At 41.6% G+C, this 16,424-nt stretch overlaps 1 protein-coding gene across 1 annotated transcript in view; it reads left to right on the plus strand.

Moving 5' to 3' along the window:
* The first annotated feature begins 882 nt into the window (after window positions 1-882).
* COL8A1 (collagen type VIII alpha 1 chain) overlaps window positions 883-16,424 on the plus strand; it is a 146,933-nt gene continuing 131,391 nt past the window's right edge. The window contains exon 1 of the mRNA XM_008063301.2: window positions 883-1,061. The gene's annotated coding sequence lies outside the window, so the exon portion shown is untranslated. The remainder of the gene's footprint in view (window positions 1,062-16,424) is intronic.

Genomic DNA, 16,424 nt, shown 5'->3' on the forward strand with positions numbered 1-16,424 from the left:
AATGCCTTTAGTGGTAACCTACAACTCCCCTCCCCCAAAAAAGTCATGCGAAAATGGAAAATAATCCGATTCCCTTTTCCTCCCAGATCGTGCCCCTCCTTTTCTCTCGGTCTTTTCTCTCTATCTCTCTTTGTCTCTCTCCTCTCTCCTCTCTCCATCTCTTCCTCCCTCTTCTCCCACTGTCTCTCTGTCCCTCCTCTCTCCTCTCTTCTCTCTCTCTCATCTCCCTTTTCTCCCCTGCATCCTTCTGTCTCCCTCCTTCTCCCTCTCTTTGTCTCTCTTTCTCTTCCCTCTCTTTCCTTCTCTCTCTCTCTCTCTCTCTCTCTCTCTCTCTCTCTCTCTCTCTCTCTCATGTTTTCTCCCACTTTTTCTCCCTCCCTCCTCATCTCTCCCTTTCTCTCTGTCTCTCTCTTTCCCTCTCCCCCTTCCACCTCGCGTCTCTGTCCCTGCTTTCGCCGTCTCCCTCCCTCCTGCTCTCGCTCTGGCTCCATGGCTTTCTCTTCTCTCTTCCTTTCGGCCACTGACTTTCTTCTCTCACTCTGTCTCCTTTTCTCTCTCCCTCCCCGTCTCTCTCTCTTCCTTTCTTTCTGTCTCCCTCCCTCCATCTTTCTCTCTCCCCTTTCCTCTCTCTCTCGACCCACCTCCTCCCTCCCTCCTTCTCTCTCTCTCTCTCCATCTCTCTCTCCCTCTCTCCTATTCATTTTCTCCCCAACCTTTACCCATCTGCGATCTAAATCCCTCTATTTATCCCCTCTCTTTTCTCCCCGCCGCCCTCCCTCTCCCTTTTCCTCTCCTCCCTCCGCTGTCCGCCCGCCCCCCCCTCCCCGTGCCACCCCTCCCTCCCGCGGGCTCCGCTCTGCCCTCTCCGCCCCTCCCCAGAGAAGCGTCCAGCTCCTCCCGAGGCTGCCGCCCGCTCCTTCCCTGCCCACCTACCATGAGGAGCAGCTCCTCCCACCTGCCCATAAAAGCCAAGTGCATGTTACCCGCGGCGGATCCGAGCCCTTCCCCGATCCTCTGCGTGGGAGCCCGCGAGCCTCTGGCCCTGGTCTTACGTGCGCAAGGTAAGCCCTCGCGTCTGCAGGCAGCCGGCCTTCCCGGGCTGGCCGCGGGGAACTGTCACGTCGGGCCCGCGGCGGGCTGCTGGGTTAGCGCAGATTCCTCTGGATGCCCGACAGCGGCTCCTTTAGCTAGCAACTGGTTTGAAAACAAACTTCTGTTTGAACGGTAAAATAAAAGCTCCTTCGGGGCAGACACAGCAGCATAAATGTTGTAAAAACCCTCTTCTCTTTTTAACTCACTTTTTCCCCTGTTGCTGGCTGTGGCGAGGTTAAAATGTATCTGTGGGCGGTGTTGTACTGACGTTTTTCATTGCATTTCACATATCAGTGGGGGCAAGGGAAACTTTGTCCCATTGTCCAAAATGTACTTTAAAAGAACACAATTAGCTTCCTAAAAATAGCACAGTCAAAAGGTCTGCTAACAATTTTGTGATGTTTTCCAAACCCCCGAGACAGCTTCTGTGAGTCCTTTTTTAAAATGTCTTTCCAGGTTTAAGCGCTTGGAAAAAATGATGTGAATGGGTGCACTTTGCACAGGGACAGCAATCAGGTATCTGGTAGATAGGAAAGAACAAACCCAAATTTACAAGCTGGGGCAGTGTCCTCTCACTAGGCTATCTTTTCACAACATCCTAAAATGAGAATTGTGTTGGAACTAAGAAAGTGTATAAAAGAACTTCATGAATTTCTATACACACACCTGACATAAAGCATTTCAATATGTTTCATAGTAAGAGAAAAATACAGGCCAGATTATACAATACTTCTGGGTACCCCAGATGGCTGTAAAGAAAGATCAGCTAGAAGGGCTTTGGAAGTTGTAATTCTGCTGGCCACTCTCTTTTCTCTCATTTAGTAAATTAAAAACTACCAAATTGGCACCAAATTCTCACAGCGATGCCAGTGTTTTAGCTACTCTCTTTAAAAAAAAATAGATCTCTTCTTATTTCTAAGGTATAATAACTGTTGTGCACCTGTGAAAGGAAAGACCTACTTTACAGCTACTTCTGAAAAAGCAGACACTTGGTCCATGAAGTTTGCCATTAAAATCTGTGGGCTGTGTGGGATGAACTCTCTCATGTGGGAGAAAAATCCCTCTTCAAATGTTTCCTCTGAGAAATTGCACAAGATCACTTAGAGAAGGCAAACCAAAGCTGCCAGTCAGGAAACTAAACCACTCTTTCAGTTGGTAAAGGAAGAGGAGAAATGTTTCATTTTTATTTTTATTTTTTAGTTTGTTTATATTGTTTCATGTGAAAAGAAAAAAAAACTAATTGAAGTTGTAAAAGTCTCCCCTATTAAAGAAGATTTTAACTTAGATCTTTCAATCATTTCTTCTTATCTTTTGCATATCAAGAGAAATAAAAAATATATTTAAAAGCTCTGTGTGGAATGGAGAGAGTTCAATGCTATTATTCAAATGCAAGAGTTATATGTAAAGTTTTCTGTCATGTTAAATTTCTCTTCATTGGAAAAAATTATTGCAAGGAGTGTGGTTTCCTTTAAGTAATGATATAAAATTACTATTGGCCAAAATAATATGTGACCTGAGCATATTAAAACACCTTTTATCTCACGCCATGGGGCAGACTGCTTGCTGCATATCTGATGGAAGTGGGTAATCAACCATGACAAGAGCACTGGTGTGGGACAAGGCCAAACCAAGTGTGTGGCACATCCAAGCTAATTCCTCTTTTATGGTAGTGCCTGACTCACACCCATCCTTGCAACGACGAAAAAATACTGCTTCATTCACCAGATCCCCTTGAGGGAAATTATCTTTTCTGGGGGGAAAAATACTCCCAGTTGAAATGAGCTCCTGTTATTCTTCTAAGTTTGGGGGTGGAGAGTGTTCTCGAAGGATTTGCTTCTGCTTTTCCTGGCAATTAATCCACTGACCAGCTATGAACCGTTTAACAGTAACTGCCTTCCCAATGGGCATCAAGTTCAACCCCCTAAATAACCCAGTGAGATCATCATACATTGCTCAAGATCTAACTCCCCCAGAGGCTGCCAAAGTGATTCTTTCTCTATAGGGCATATATCAGGCAAGATGACACTGCCCTTCTTAAGTTTTCAGAACAATGGGTGTTGAGGTTTTGGATCATGACCCCAATATCTCTCCTTCTGCACAGGGCACAAATCCTCTCTTTTTGCCATTGCATTGCCAGACCTAGATCAGGTTCATGCATATACCAATGAGACACCATTGTGGCAGGTTTTCAGGGCCTCCTTAAAGTTTCTCAAAAAAGATTGGATGAGAGGCTTTCCCTTTTACTAGAGACACGAGAAGAGTCCTTGGCTGATTTTGAAGGCCTGCTTGACGTAGGGAAATACACATTTTAGATTTTCTGCTATTGTCAACAATTACAAAATGGTATCCTTTCCATGATCAGAAAGCATATATCCATTTGTGAAAGAAAATCCAAGGAGAGGAGGATGAGGATGAATAGGGAATTGAGGGGGAAGCTGGGGGGGGCAGGAATCATAGAGGTGCCCTAGGAGAAGGATGTTACAAAACCAATTTCTCACTACCCCCATTTATATAGATTATAAAGGTTTCAAGAAGAGCAAAAATTCATGTCTGCTCTTGCCTTTTGCTTGTTATTTTTAATCAATGAAATTAGTTCCACTAATAAGATTAATCTCTACCATGCCCTCCTCAGTCTTCCTTCACTAACAAGAGAGAAAAAGCTTAGTTCTAAAGATCAGAATGATTTTAGGTTTACCCCACATTGAAACCCACAAGAATGTGCCAGTTACAATTTTAAAAGCTTTATTATGGGTATAAAAACCTCAAAACATAGTTTTAACTAATGGGTGTGTCACATCAACAAAATCAACCCTAACTCTCCCTGGGCGTATAATGTTGACTGATTATTTGCAAGTTGGAAGTTAGAAGCAGCCAATTAGTCTCTCTTATCCATGGTTATGCACATTGGTATGGAAACTTGAAGAGTGATTGAGACACAACCGTTATTTCTCCAAGTCTGGTCCTCCACATGACCCTCCAAGAGCCAGGTCTGTCTTTCTGCCTCGATTTCCTTCTCTTCAGTCAGGCCCCCATAAACATACACGTGCATAAGTTAAAGAAGGTACAAATCTCGAGAGGTGGGTTCAGTCTTATAAAAGTACGCTGTTCTAACTATTGCATAGAAGGAAAAACCAAAAGGAGAAGATTAAGGGGAGAATGAATGCCCTTTGGAATTTAGAGAATCTCTTTAATATTGTGTGCACACTCATAAGTGGACCTTGAACAACTATCTTAATACTGTAAGAAAAGGATTGACAGTAGCGGGAAACTGCAGGGGGGTGGAGGGGTGGGGAGGTGGGATTGACAGTAATGGGAATCTGCCAGGGGGGAAGGGGGACACACCTCATCAACAAGAATAACTGCATAATGAATATTTGTATACCTAACCCTGAATTGTACCCCACAATTTTAAAATAAAAAATTTAAAAGTAGAAAAAAAAATTATTGTGTGCAAAGGATCTCTCGATACCTAAAGCACCAAGGAATACAATTTAAAAAAAGAAAAGGAAAAAAAAAAAAACCTGCTCACAATTTGTTACAAAACGCTAATAAAATACTAAAAAAGATCTTCCAGTGACCTGACAGTCAATAACAGTACTTTACACCCCACCGTACTAAGTTAGAGTTCAGCTGGACGTCTCCCTGCTAAAGAGACAAGGAGTGAAAAGTGGGAGAGACCACATTACAGCACCAACAGAGAGAAGCCGCCCATCAGAGATCCTTCCATCAAATCATTAACTATGTTTACGGTTTGAGGAAGGAGGTTCTTTACAGCCTTTCCTCCAGTAAATTTGGAGGAGAGGGGGTTAAAGAGAGTCACAGGAGGTCAGAATGTCTATAATCTGAGGTCCTGTGTACACAAATCCACAAAGCCATGGAAATTGCACCTGTTCAAAATAAGGTGACTAGAACAAACAAAAATAAGGTTCCCTAAAATTGATAATTGATCATAGAGTAATCAACTAAAATAAAAATAATGAATTCTGACTTCTCAGTGTAAGGGAAGGGCAGAGCAACAACTCTAGCTGGTTGTGTAAAATATGAAAACGCACTTGAGGATTCACCTTCGGGGCCCTCTTTTTATTTTGGGCTGACTTCCATTGTCCTTCCTGGAAAACAAAAACTGGCCCTTCTCTCCCCTGCACAACCTTTTGGGGTTTGCGGATGCAGGCCTAGTCTCTCGATGTCATCTCCTTTGTTCTTTCACTGGAAGAAACCTCTTTTCAATTCTCATAGATCCAGTTTCCGGAATACCACCCATACTTGTGGCTTTTCTCATGACCAAAAATGTCTTCCTACTTCTCTTAAATGAAATATAAATTTTCACTCTATCGAATTAAAAAGTTTCACATTTCTCTAAACCTTAATTTACATACCTAGACAAAGATCATTTAAAATTGCTACTTGCCTCCAATAGAATCTCTGAGATAAGGTTTCAAAGCCCTTTTATTTATCTAGTTCCTCTTCTAATTTATTAGGATTTTTTTTTTTAAATCTTATTTAGAAGACCACAAAATACTTATAAATGCTGGAAGAGACTTTGGAACTAATTTTAACTATACATTAATTTTACAGGTGAGAAGGATTAATGTTTTTCCCAAGGCCACCCAAATGGGCATAATAAAACCAAGGCAGGCATTCATGTAGCCCAACTTTCAAGCACAATCACTGTGGTTGATCTTAAATAACTACAATGCATCTCCCATAAAATATGAATCTAAGGTCTCCAACAAAACTGAGTATCCTGTAGGAACTTAACATACAGCGTTCTCAGAAGCCACCACTTGGCAGAGGTTTGGACTGCAGCTATACCTCTACTGCCAAATGTCTACGACACATTGATACAAACCCTTGTGAAGAGTGAAGTCACTGATCATCACCATCACAGGGATCTTATATGTTTTTCTCCATTCTAGAATCTGGTACAGAGTAGCTGTTTGGTAAATCTGTGTTGAGTAGGTGGATGATGAGAAGGGGGGGAATAAAGCTAAGTACAAAATATCCATTTTTCTAAACTCCTTCCATGCAAGCTTCTATAAGGAATCTGTAGGGATGTATAGTGACTCAAATCTCAAATGTACCAAGTTTAAGAATCTCCTTTGTTTTAAGGAAGTATGAGACAATTCCCTTAGTAATGACAACGCCATTTCCTTGCCAGCAGTGTTTTTACTAATCCTTACCACCTTTACCTGAGTTCTAGAGATGATGTTATTTTTTACAGCAGGCTTAAGATCTACTTCCAATATTATGTGACACAATAAATGTATTAATACAGCATCACCCAACAGACAATGTGTTGCCAATTTAACCACCTTGTATCTTTCCAGGTCTCTAATGAGAGAAAGGGAAAAATGCACATAATGGACAATCAGGGAGAACATTCTGAGACACACTGGTTAGACGTGCAGGCATGAGATGTGTTGTGACAGAGGGGAGGGATGATCAGAGGACCAAGAGTGTAGATCAAGACAGTGCAGCTAAGAGAGTTAATTTCCCTGAAACCAAAAACAGAGAATCTCCAAAGAGTTTTCTAGGTGCTAAAAGAGCTTTCCATAGGATTGTATGGAGCTTCTCAAATGTTTGGGAGATGAATTCCTGTTTGAGTCGTTCTTCTTTAAGTACAGCACCAATTGAGGACAGGATCACACACACAGGTGAAAGTTTAAAGCATGATGACGTCTATTAAAACTCTTCTTACCCCTTGACTAGACTTCAACTGGGGAAAGAGCCTCATTTAACCCCCTTTTAGACTTGACTCTGACCCAGGATAATAACTCCATGTCTATCAAGTCATTAAAGTGTTCTCTGCTAAAATAACAACGCAATTATTGGTAATACATAAGTTATTCCTCTTTAGAAAGTGATGAAGATAGAAGAGAATATTCTTGTATCGTTTCTGGAAATAATTTACCCCGAATAAGTGGACAGATGTTACCCCAGACACTTCTTCACTTTCCTCTAAAGCACGCCTGACAATTGTTTGCATATCTTTGAAACAGTAATTGTGTTCCTAGAATTGATTTATTATATGTTAAAATTAACTTAGTCTATGACTAAGTATCATTGTGAAAACATTCTTTTAAGTGAGCCTTTCTTGAAGACTGCCTCTCTTAAGCTTTCCATTGATGTGTTTACATCATAGGCTATTTAAGCATTGGATCATTTGATGTGCTGAGACTAAAGACAATTAATCACTTCATGTGCTACTTTTCCAACTATAACTGAGTAGCCCTGGGTGTGGGTGTCAGCTGTCAGCTTCTCCAGGAAATAACATCTATCCAGCCTGTTGGAGAGCGTCTCCAGACCCCTCTGTTAGCTAGATAAACCAGCTGCTTTTCTGGAAGTTTGGGCCAATGGCCTAAATCAGCGGTCCCCAACCTTTTTGGCATCACGGACTGGTTTGTGGAAGAAGATTTTTCCACGGGGAGGGAGAGGGACGTCAGACATTAGATTCTCGTAAGGAGCATGCAACCTACATCCCTCGCATGCGTCGTTCACATTAGGGTTCTCCCTCCTATCAAAATCTAATGTCACCGCTTCTCTGCAGAAAGCGGGGATCCATCCCACTGCTACTCACCTCCTGCTGTGCTTGTCCCCCGCCTGGGGGTTGGGGACCCCTGGTCTACATCTTTGAAGTTTCATGTTCTAAGGCAGGTATGGCTAGTTCACGCAGAACTTTCACTACCTGGCAGCAGAAGGGTTAAGCCACAGCGGCCTTCAGTGCAACAGGCTGACCTCGAATCTTAACAGCCGCTGAAGAGCATTATGATGGGGTAGCGACACATTTTTCACCAGCATCCCATTTAAAATGTTCTTCCAACTATTATAGCATGCTATATGCACTCTAACGATAAACCTAAACTTAGTTCATAAATTCAAAGTGATGACTGAATATTATTCTACTTCCTTAAAGATATCTACTTAGGCCCACGGGTTCGAGACTCGCCTGGGCAACTTGGTGAGACCTCATCTCTACAATAAATCAAAAATTAGCCGGGCGTGGTAGCACCTGTAGTTCCAGCGACTTGGAAGGCAGAGGCGGAAGTATCACCGGAGCCCAGCCACTGCACTCCAGTCTGGGCGACAGAGTGAGACTCCAACTCAAAAAAAAAAAAAAGATATCTACTTAGCAGATGCCTGGTCTTAAAGTCCAGGAGCCATGGCTTTCACCAATGGTGTCAATCCAAACAAGTGGTCTCTGGTTAAAGGCGGACGTAAGATAAGGCCAAGAAGTACATGAAGAAAGGCACTAGGTGGAGCTAAGAATTTGTGAGTTGGGTAGCCAAGATTGTTGAGGTTGGAAGAATGAAGGAAGAAAGCGATCTGCAACAAAAATATGCTGCTAGTTCCACAATTCATCGTTTAACTGCGTGTCTAGTTCCTTCCCCGGGCCCCAGTTTATTCCAATCCACTGTGGCCCACATAAATAGAGAGGAAGGTCGTTCACCAGTAGAGGGAGCCAGGGGGCTGAATATCTCAATAGAAACTGATTTGTTCCGGAGGGAACAAATTTAGATTTGCATTTTTTTTCTGATCAAAGGCAGAGTAAAGTGTTCCTTGCAACCAGTGGCTAAAATGCACCATAGTAGTACATCACATTGTTAGTTTTCTTTTTAAGCAATCCTAATTTAAGCCTCTAAGAATAAATCACCTGCATTTTAGCAGTGCCAAAAATGTCCGGGCTTGTAGAAATTTATTTGAAAGAAAACCAAAGCAATCTTAGAAAATGTTCTTTCCGAGGCCACCATCAGCCAAGACTGAATCTAAATGCTCAATTCAGTAATAAACAAGCCCTGGCAGCCAGGGGTCAGCGAAAGACAAGGGCAAAAACCGAGGAAGATCTGTCATGACTAGACCAGCCTTGTCAGCAGGCTAAGGGGATGGGTACTGGGAGAGAGAGAAGCCAAATAGGCTTCTGCAACCCAGATGGCCCAGAACATGCTCCCCTGGATCTGGGTCTCTCCCAGGAGCATCCAGGGTCTTGTCTAGACCGAAGTGAATACCTTTCCGTTGAACGTTTCCATTGCACAGCTGTGTGAGGATAGCTTGTTGAGACTTGAGACGTTTGCATCATTCGGAGCTCTTTGGGGGATAGAGATCAATTAGGACCATCTTTAAAAAAATATATCCTTGGCACACCAGAGAAGAACTGCTTGCTTTGTAACAAATATGACATTCACAGCAAAACAGAGCAATCCTCTCTCTAAGCTATTTCTGATGGCAACAGAGATGAGGCTGTGGAGTTGGTGTGCATGTGACTCAGGAACTCACCAGAAAATCTCTAGTATTTTAATCTCAAAAACACCTTGACTGTCTCTGGGGCAAGGGGCAAGCCACAGAGCATCTCTGTGTCTTAATTTATTCATCTAAAAAGGAAGAACAAGTCTTAAATAACCACGTTCTTTGCCATTTAGAGACACAGGGGATCTTGCCAAGTATTTTACAGAATGATACTACTTAGGCATGCATTGTTATGGTTATTTATTTAGTATGGTGAGTGGATTATATTTCATAGTATTTATACAGAACCAGTCCAAATGGAATAACATTTCAAATAGGCATATAAACTTCTAGGATGTAACAGGAGCATTCTTGTTTCTTTGAACATAAAGGTCAGTTTTACATGTCTCAAAAGGTCAGACAAGGTCAAGGGTATGTGGAAAGGTAAAAGTAATAATAATGATAATTAAATTATGGCTAAAAGAAGCTTTAAAAGTCTATATGCTTACTAATCTATATTTTGACATCAAAGGAGAGTGTCTCACACACATAAAACGGTTTGTGATCTTAAATGTCTATTTTGACTTCAGAAAGATACATTTTTAATGACTATCGTATAAAACATCTGCTTCCCCCTTCTTCAACATTTTCCAAAGAGCATTTCAAAACACTACTACCTGGGATTAATAGGTGTTTATGTAGAAAAGATTCTGTGGTCAAATAAGTTTTAGAAACACTCAACGAAACAATATTAAACAATTTCATTCACTGGAAGACTTCACAAAGTCCTTAATATATTATTTATACTTTCATTCTGCAAAGATGTTACAGTAAGGTGTTTCCTAAACTTATTTGTTGACCAGTCTCCACTACCTGAAAGCATCTTTTGGGATTGGTGTTCTGTGGAACAGCTTGGGAATCATTTCCTACATCATTATTTCAAGATTTTCAATGTTGCTAGTTAATATGTAGTGCACACGGAATGCCATGTAAGATATGAGCCGCCAAACCATAAATAAAACACTCCAGTATGATCAATTTCTAAACCCAAGTGAAAAAGGAACAAAAGAAGCAGATAACATGCCTTTGTTCTATGGCTTAGTTCTTTATAATAATAGTAGCAGGAATGCCAGAATTATTATTTCTCTCCCTTCTCTCCCCCCCAACCCTCTCCTTCAACCTCCATTTCTATCAAAAAAAAAATCTTTGGAACATTGGACAGATTGAAATTGTCTCTGGATGTCAACTCTCTGGATATTGTGTCATAAACAGAAAAGTGGCCAACAATGAGCAATAAGTTCAATAAACAAGGAGTCTGGATAATTCTGTGAACTAGCTCATCAGTGTCTCAACTGATAATGCTCTGTCTGTCATTAATTAACCAAGATCACTGGCCAAATATCTTCTTTGAGCATTTGCTTTCTCACCATCCTAATGTCTGCAATAGGAACATGCTTACTGATATTCTGGTATAATGTACAATATCAGAGTATTTAGTGACACTTGGACTATCCACCCCTACCCTACAATTTGCTATTTCTCGTAGGGCTTTACTCTGGGCATTCTCTTTCCATTCACAAAGTTACCACCTGGAGGTCAGTATCCCAAAAGTGGCAGAGTTGAGCACCTTCTCCTTTAAGAAAATAAGTAACTCATAGTCATCTAAGAGAGAAAGGAGAAACCCAAACACATCATTGTAGTTGTAATGATAGATACTACTCATTGAGTGTCTAACAGCACCTGACATTATACTAGTCCCTTTATCTATATTCCTCATCTCAACCTTCCAAGGAGTGTATTAGCATTCCCAATTTATCCATGGGGAAAACTGAACCTCCACTCAGTCAAGCAACTTGCATAGAGCCACACACAGAGCCAGGATTTCCATCCAAGTCGTACTCCAAAGTCCATCATCTTCCTGATCCTCCCTGCTTCCTCTCATGATGCCTTGTCCCATCACAAAAGGAAAAAAAAATTTAAAAATAAGTTCCCTATGACAATACCTATGACTCATAAAGAAAATGAGAGAATTCCAGTGGCCCTGTTCCTAGACACTGCTGACTGGCTCTGTTTCTTGTTTAATACAGAGATCTTAATTTCTTCTTCTTTTCTGTATATTTTTTTCTTAAAAGCATGCTGTTGTTTCACAGCCAAAAAAGTAAAAGCTGCATAATTAGAAGAGCAAAAAATAAGCTATCATTTCTCCCTGGGGTAATTTTTAAGGCTAAGATTTGTCCATAAACTCCCCGCAAGTGATCACAAGCTAATTAGCACTAATCTGGTAAAGAGAGTGACTGTCTGGCTGATCATTCCAAAGGCAGTAGAAATTCCCATGATTACATGAGACACTGACTAGAGCAAAGGCACTTTGGCGTGTCAAGCAAACTTGAGTCTGGCTCCCAGATCCTTCTCTTCGGCACTTACCTTTACTATAATTCATAGCCAGGTAGTAAGAGACAACTTAAATTCTTTCCCCCAGGCCATGTGAGTCACCTAGGCAAATGTCCCTGCTGTCTACACCTGCTGCTTAGCCTGCAGTGAAGGTGCACATAGAAATAAGCACACCTTGCGCTTTCCTCTGTGCTGTGCCAAAGACAAAAAAGGAAACGAATTCAGCTGCTTCCTCGTGGTCAGATTCTGCTATACTTTTGTGCTTTGGGGCTTGATCTTCCCTCTCTGCTTGCAGTGTTTCCCCACTTAATCTACTGGATTAATTGCTACGACCCCACCCCCCAAAGATTGGGTATCTTTTCCTCTGTGAGGACACACCTGCAGCCAGGCGTCCCTCCCTGTGCCCCTTCTCCAGCCTTCCTAGTAGTCTGTGCACAGCATGGCATGCCTGTCTCCTCTCTGTAGTGGCATTGACTTGATTTATGTGTCTACCTCCATACAAAGCGTTGAGCTACTTGCAGGAGGATTCGTGGCTTGTTTATCTCATCACTCACAATGCTTGGAACATAACAGGAGTTTAACAAATAGGGACAGAAGAAAAGCCCTGGTGTGGTGGCTCATGCCTGTAATCCCAGCACTTTGGAAGGCCGAGCTGAGAGGATCTTGAGCCCAGGATTCAAGACCAGCCTGAGTAACATAAAAAGACCTTGTCTTTAAAAAAAGAAATAGCTGGGTGAGGTGGAAGAATCACCTGAGCCCAGCAGGTCAAGGTTGTGGTGACTGTGAGTGTGCCACTGCACTCCAGCCTGGGCAACAGAGTGAGACTCTGACTCAAAAAAAAAGGGGGGGGGAGGCGGGGGAGGGAGAGAGGGAGGGAATAAGAATAGAGAAATAAACTGGGTAATGGTGCATGAAAAGACTCTAAATGTGTTTCTCCATCTCTGTAGCTTGTTCTAAGAAGATAAAATTTGACCTAAGTTCATGCTTGAAGTCTTGACATAATCAGGGTTTTTTCAGACACGGTGGAAACTCCTCATTCTGAAAAGTTTCTTGATTAAAACAAACATCTTAGAAAGAAGAAATTGTTCTGAATAAAATTTATAATACACTGAGATTTCTCTAGGGCTTCATGAAAAGATCGGCAACTGATCAGTCTTCCCTGTGGTTTTCCCTAACAAAGCTTCCATATCTCCCCTTCTTCCCCATCCCATAGCAAAAATGTGCTCAGTGTCTCTTTCTTTTTCTTTCTTTCTTTCTTTTTTCTTTCTTTCTCTCTCTCTCTCTCTCTCTCTCTCTCTCTCTCTCTCTCTCTCTCTCTCTTTTCTCTCCCCCTCTCTCCCTTGCTCCCTTGCTTCCTCTCTCCCTCTCCTCTCTCTCTCTCCCCTCTGTCTCTCTCTCCTATCTCTCTCTCATCTCTCTCACATTCTCTCTCTCACTCTCTCTTTCCTCTCTTCCCTCTGTCTCTCTCTGTCTCCCTCTCTCCTGCTATCCCTCCCCACCCCACCCCACACCCCCCACACGCACACTGCTACTAGGCTTTGACTCAACTCTGGATCTTCTATATACCAAATTACCAATACACAAAGACATAGTATTTGCCAGGTGGTCATTGTTCCCAAAATCAGTACCCTACTCAAAAATATTCGTATGACATCATAAAACATAAAATCCTTAACTTGACAGTCAAGTCCCTCAACCTATCTCACCCTGCCCCTTCTTTTCTTCTTCATCTCCCCCAAGTCTATAACAGGAAGTTGACCTAATGGGCTATTTTTGAAAAATTATTTATTATAAAGATGTGGTGTACAATTCAGGGTTAGGTATATAAACATTGATCATGCAGGTACCCTTGTTGATGAGGTATGCCCCTCCCTCCCCCAGCGGTTTCCCTCAACTGCCAATCCCACCTCCACCCACCTCCACTCCCCTGACAGTTTTCCACTACAGCCAATCGCTTTCTTATTGCCCTAATGGGCTATTATTCCCCTAAACATTTATTTTTCTTTTCTCTTCTGAAAATGCTACTTCTCTTCTTTTTACCTGTTCAATTTAACCATAATTTCGAAGCCCTATTAAAGTCTTCCTCAGAATTGCAACCTGCACTGATCCTTCCCTATTCTCAACTGGCTAGCAGTTACTATAAATGTCAGTAACATGTTACCTCCTATACACCATACTGAATAAGTCAGTACTGCCCAATAGAACTTTCTGCAATCGTGGAAATCTTTCACACCTGAGCAGTCTAATATGATAGCCATCAGCCCCATGGCTAGTATGCCCTTTGTGGCTCGTACAACTGAGGTACTGAACTTGTTAAATTTTATTTTAATATCTTTAAACTTAAAACTAAATAGCCACATGTGGCTAGTGGCTACTGTATTGACAACACAGATTATTCAACTTTTTATGCACTATGGCTTGTGTTCCTTGGGGGAGAATATAACTACCAAAAATTGAAGAACAAATGCTTTCTTTGGTTACTTAGTGAATGTCATAACTGGGACAGTGTTCATTAGATGTTGTGTTTAAAGCTTTGCTTGACTACTGGGTCTGCCTCTAACTGTTATATTAACTTAAAGGAGCCTTCTCTTCTATGCCAATAATCTTAATAATGTGTACAAATGGCATTTGCCTTATTTTTTTCTTTATTTTAATGGCTTAAAATTCCTCAGAATGGCACCACATCGCTACCTGGATTCTTTATCACTATACAAACAAAATGACTTGAGGAATGATTTGAACTGAATAATATGGAAGACAGAGTTCCATTATTCATTACTGTCTCATTTCTTTTCCCTTGGGGGAGGGCGAGAACATGGCTTCAATACCTGCTGAGAAACAGAATTGCTTCCATCTTCAATATGACTGCTTCTACAGAGAAAATATCCCTGGGTATTTGAAACAAGTTCAGCCCACAGATTTGTGCTTTTCTTTTTCCCTGAAACTTCACCACCTTCTGAAGGCAAGTAATTCTTTATCACAGATTATCCCGGAGCATTCTTGTCTCTATGTTTATGTTCTGCAGTAAGCAACCTGAAGCATTGTGGAAGAGGCTGAGCCCTCCGCCAGCAGGTCAGGGGAGGTAGCATGTCTTTGGAATTTGACAGCGCTGTGCTCCTGGCACTTGCTGGCTCACTGAAGGCCCTTCAGGAATCATCATGCCAACAGGCCAACCACACAATAAAATTGTGTGCCTGGCAAAGCCAAGAGCAAAGTGATCAAACAATCTGGCTGCAGATTCAATTCTCACGTATTAGTAAGCCTTCAGAAAATAAGCAGAGTGGATTCCCAACAGCAATAGTTTAGAGATGTTTAATGATTTCAGAGCTCAGTCACCCTACATGCCTTCCATCTGACTCAGCAAAGAGCAGGACAAGGACAGAAGAGCCACACTCGAGAAGCCAGGGCAATCAGCTGTATCTTTTCCACTCACAGCTAAGTTTATTTGGAGAGACTGGAAAAAACCCTCAATGAAAGCTTTTTTTCTAAGATAATAAAATAAAAGAATTTATCCTGCCATCAGGAGCCAGACAACATCAAGGAATAATTATGGGTGTATATTTTCCCCTGCCTCGTAAAATGTTTACAAATTGTAGCATAAGCAAGCGCTAGAGTCAATGGTAAAGATAGCAGTAACATTTCACTTGTAAATTTTTTATATTTAGCCATAAAAGAATCACCATGTGTTTAAATCACATTTGAATACATATAAATAAAATTCTCATCTGCAGACATGAGCCAGTGGCTAAAAAAGAATCCATGACTCCAAGTACACTGGAGATGTGCAGTGTCTTGTATTTATGAAGTAGAATTCATTGTCGCCACATCAGCAAAAGAGTGCTAGTAAGAATCTCAATTTGGGAACTTTTAAAGATAAAGATAATCTGTAAATATTGATGGTAATAATAATTAACCTTTGTAGAGAAACTTGTAGTTTATTATTGCATTTATTTTATGTGTATTTCTTTACTTGAATTCGGTAAGAGGATTTTATCTACAATTTACACATGAGGCGGTAGAGGCTTAGAGAGAGTAAAACAATTGCTTGACATAATTAAATAGATAGTGTTGGGAATGGAATTTCAACCTGGACCCTCCTATCCTGGTCCTCTTCTTTCTACTAGTCTAGACTGAGGCTTAACAGAATCACATCCAGAAATGATTCAGAGCTTCCTGGTAGCACAAAAGAGAAACCGCAGCAAAGGAAAGCAGAACGACCCGCAAGCAAATTCAGTGATTGAAAATGTCCATTCAAGAAGAATGGAAGCCAGGCTCGGTGGCTCAGCCTGTAATCCCGCGCATTTGGGAGGCTGAGGTGAGTGGATTGCCTGAGCCCGCGGGTTCGAGACCCGCCTGGGCAGCGAGACCTCATCTCTACAATAAATCCAAAATCAACTGGGCGTGGTAGCACATGCCCGTAATTCCGGCTACTCGGAAGGTTGAGGTGGAAGGATCGCCGGAGCCCAGCAGGTCGAGGCTGCGCTGGCCGGCAGCGGCCACTGCACTTCAGTCTGGGCGACAGAGTGAGACTCCAACTCAAAAAAAAAAGAAGAAGAAGAAGAAGAATGGAACCCAAAGGAATAATTTTGTAGATTGTTTTCTGTATAGCTAATTATTTAAAGGTTACCCAATCTATTTTAAACCAGTGAATTTTTTATTGATATTTTAAAATTCTTCTTTTATTTGGGACCCAGATTCATGTCATTTATGGGGGAAAAAAT

The sequence above is a fragment of the Carlito syrichta genome, unplaced genomic scaffold (assembly GCF_000164805.1).
Source record: "Carlito syrichta isolate Samal-C Ts95f unplaced genomic scaffold, Tarsius_syrichta-2.0.1 Scaffold306732, whole genome shotgun sequence".
Lineage (NCBI taxonomy): Eukaryota > Metazoa > Chordata > Mammalia > Primates > Tarsiidae > Carlito > Carlito syrichta.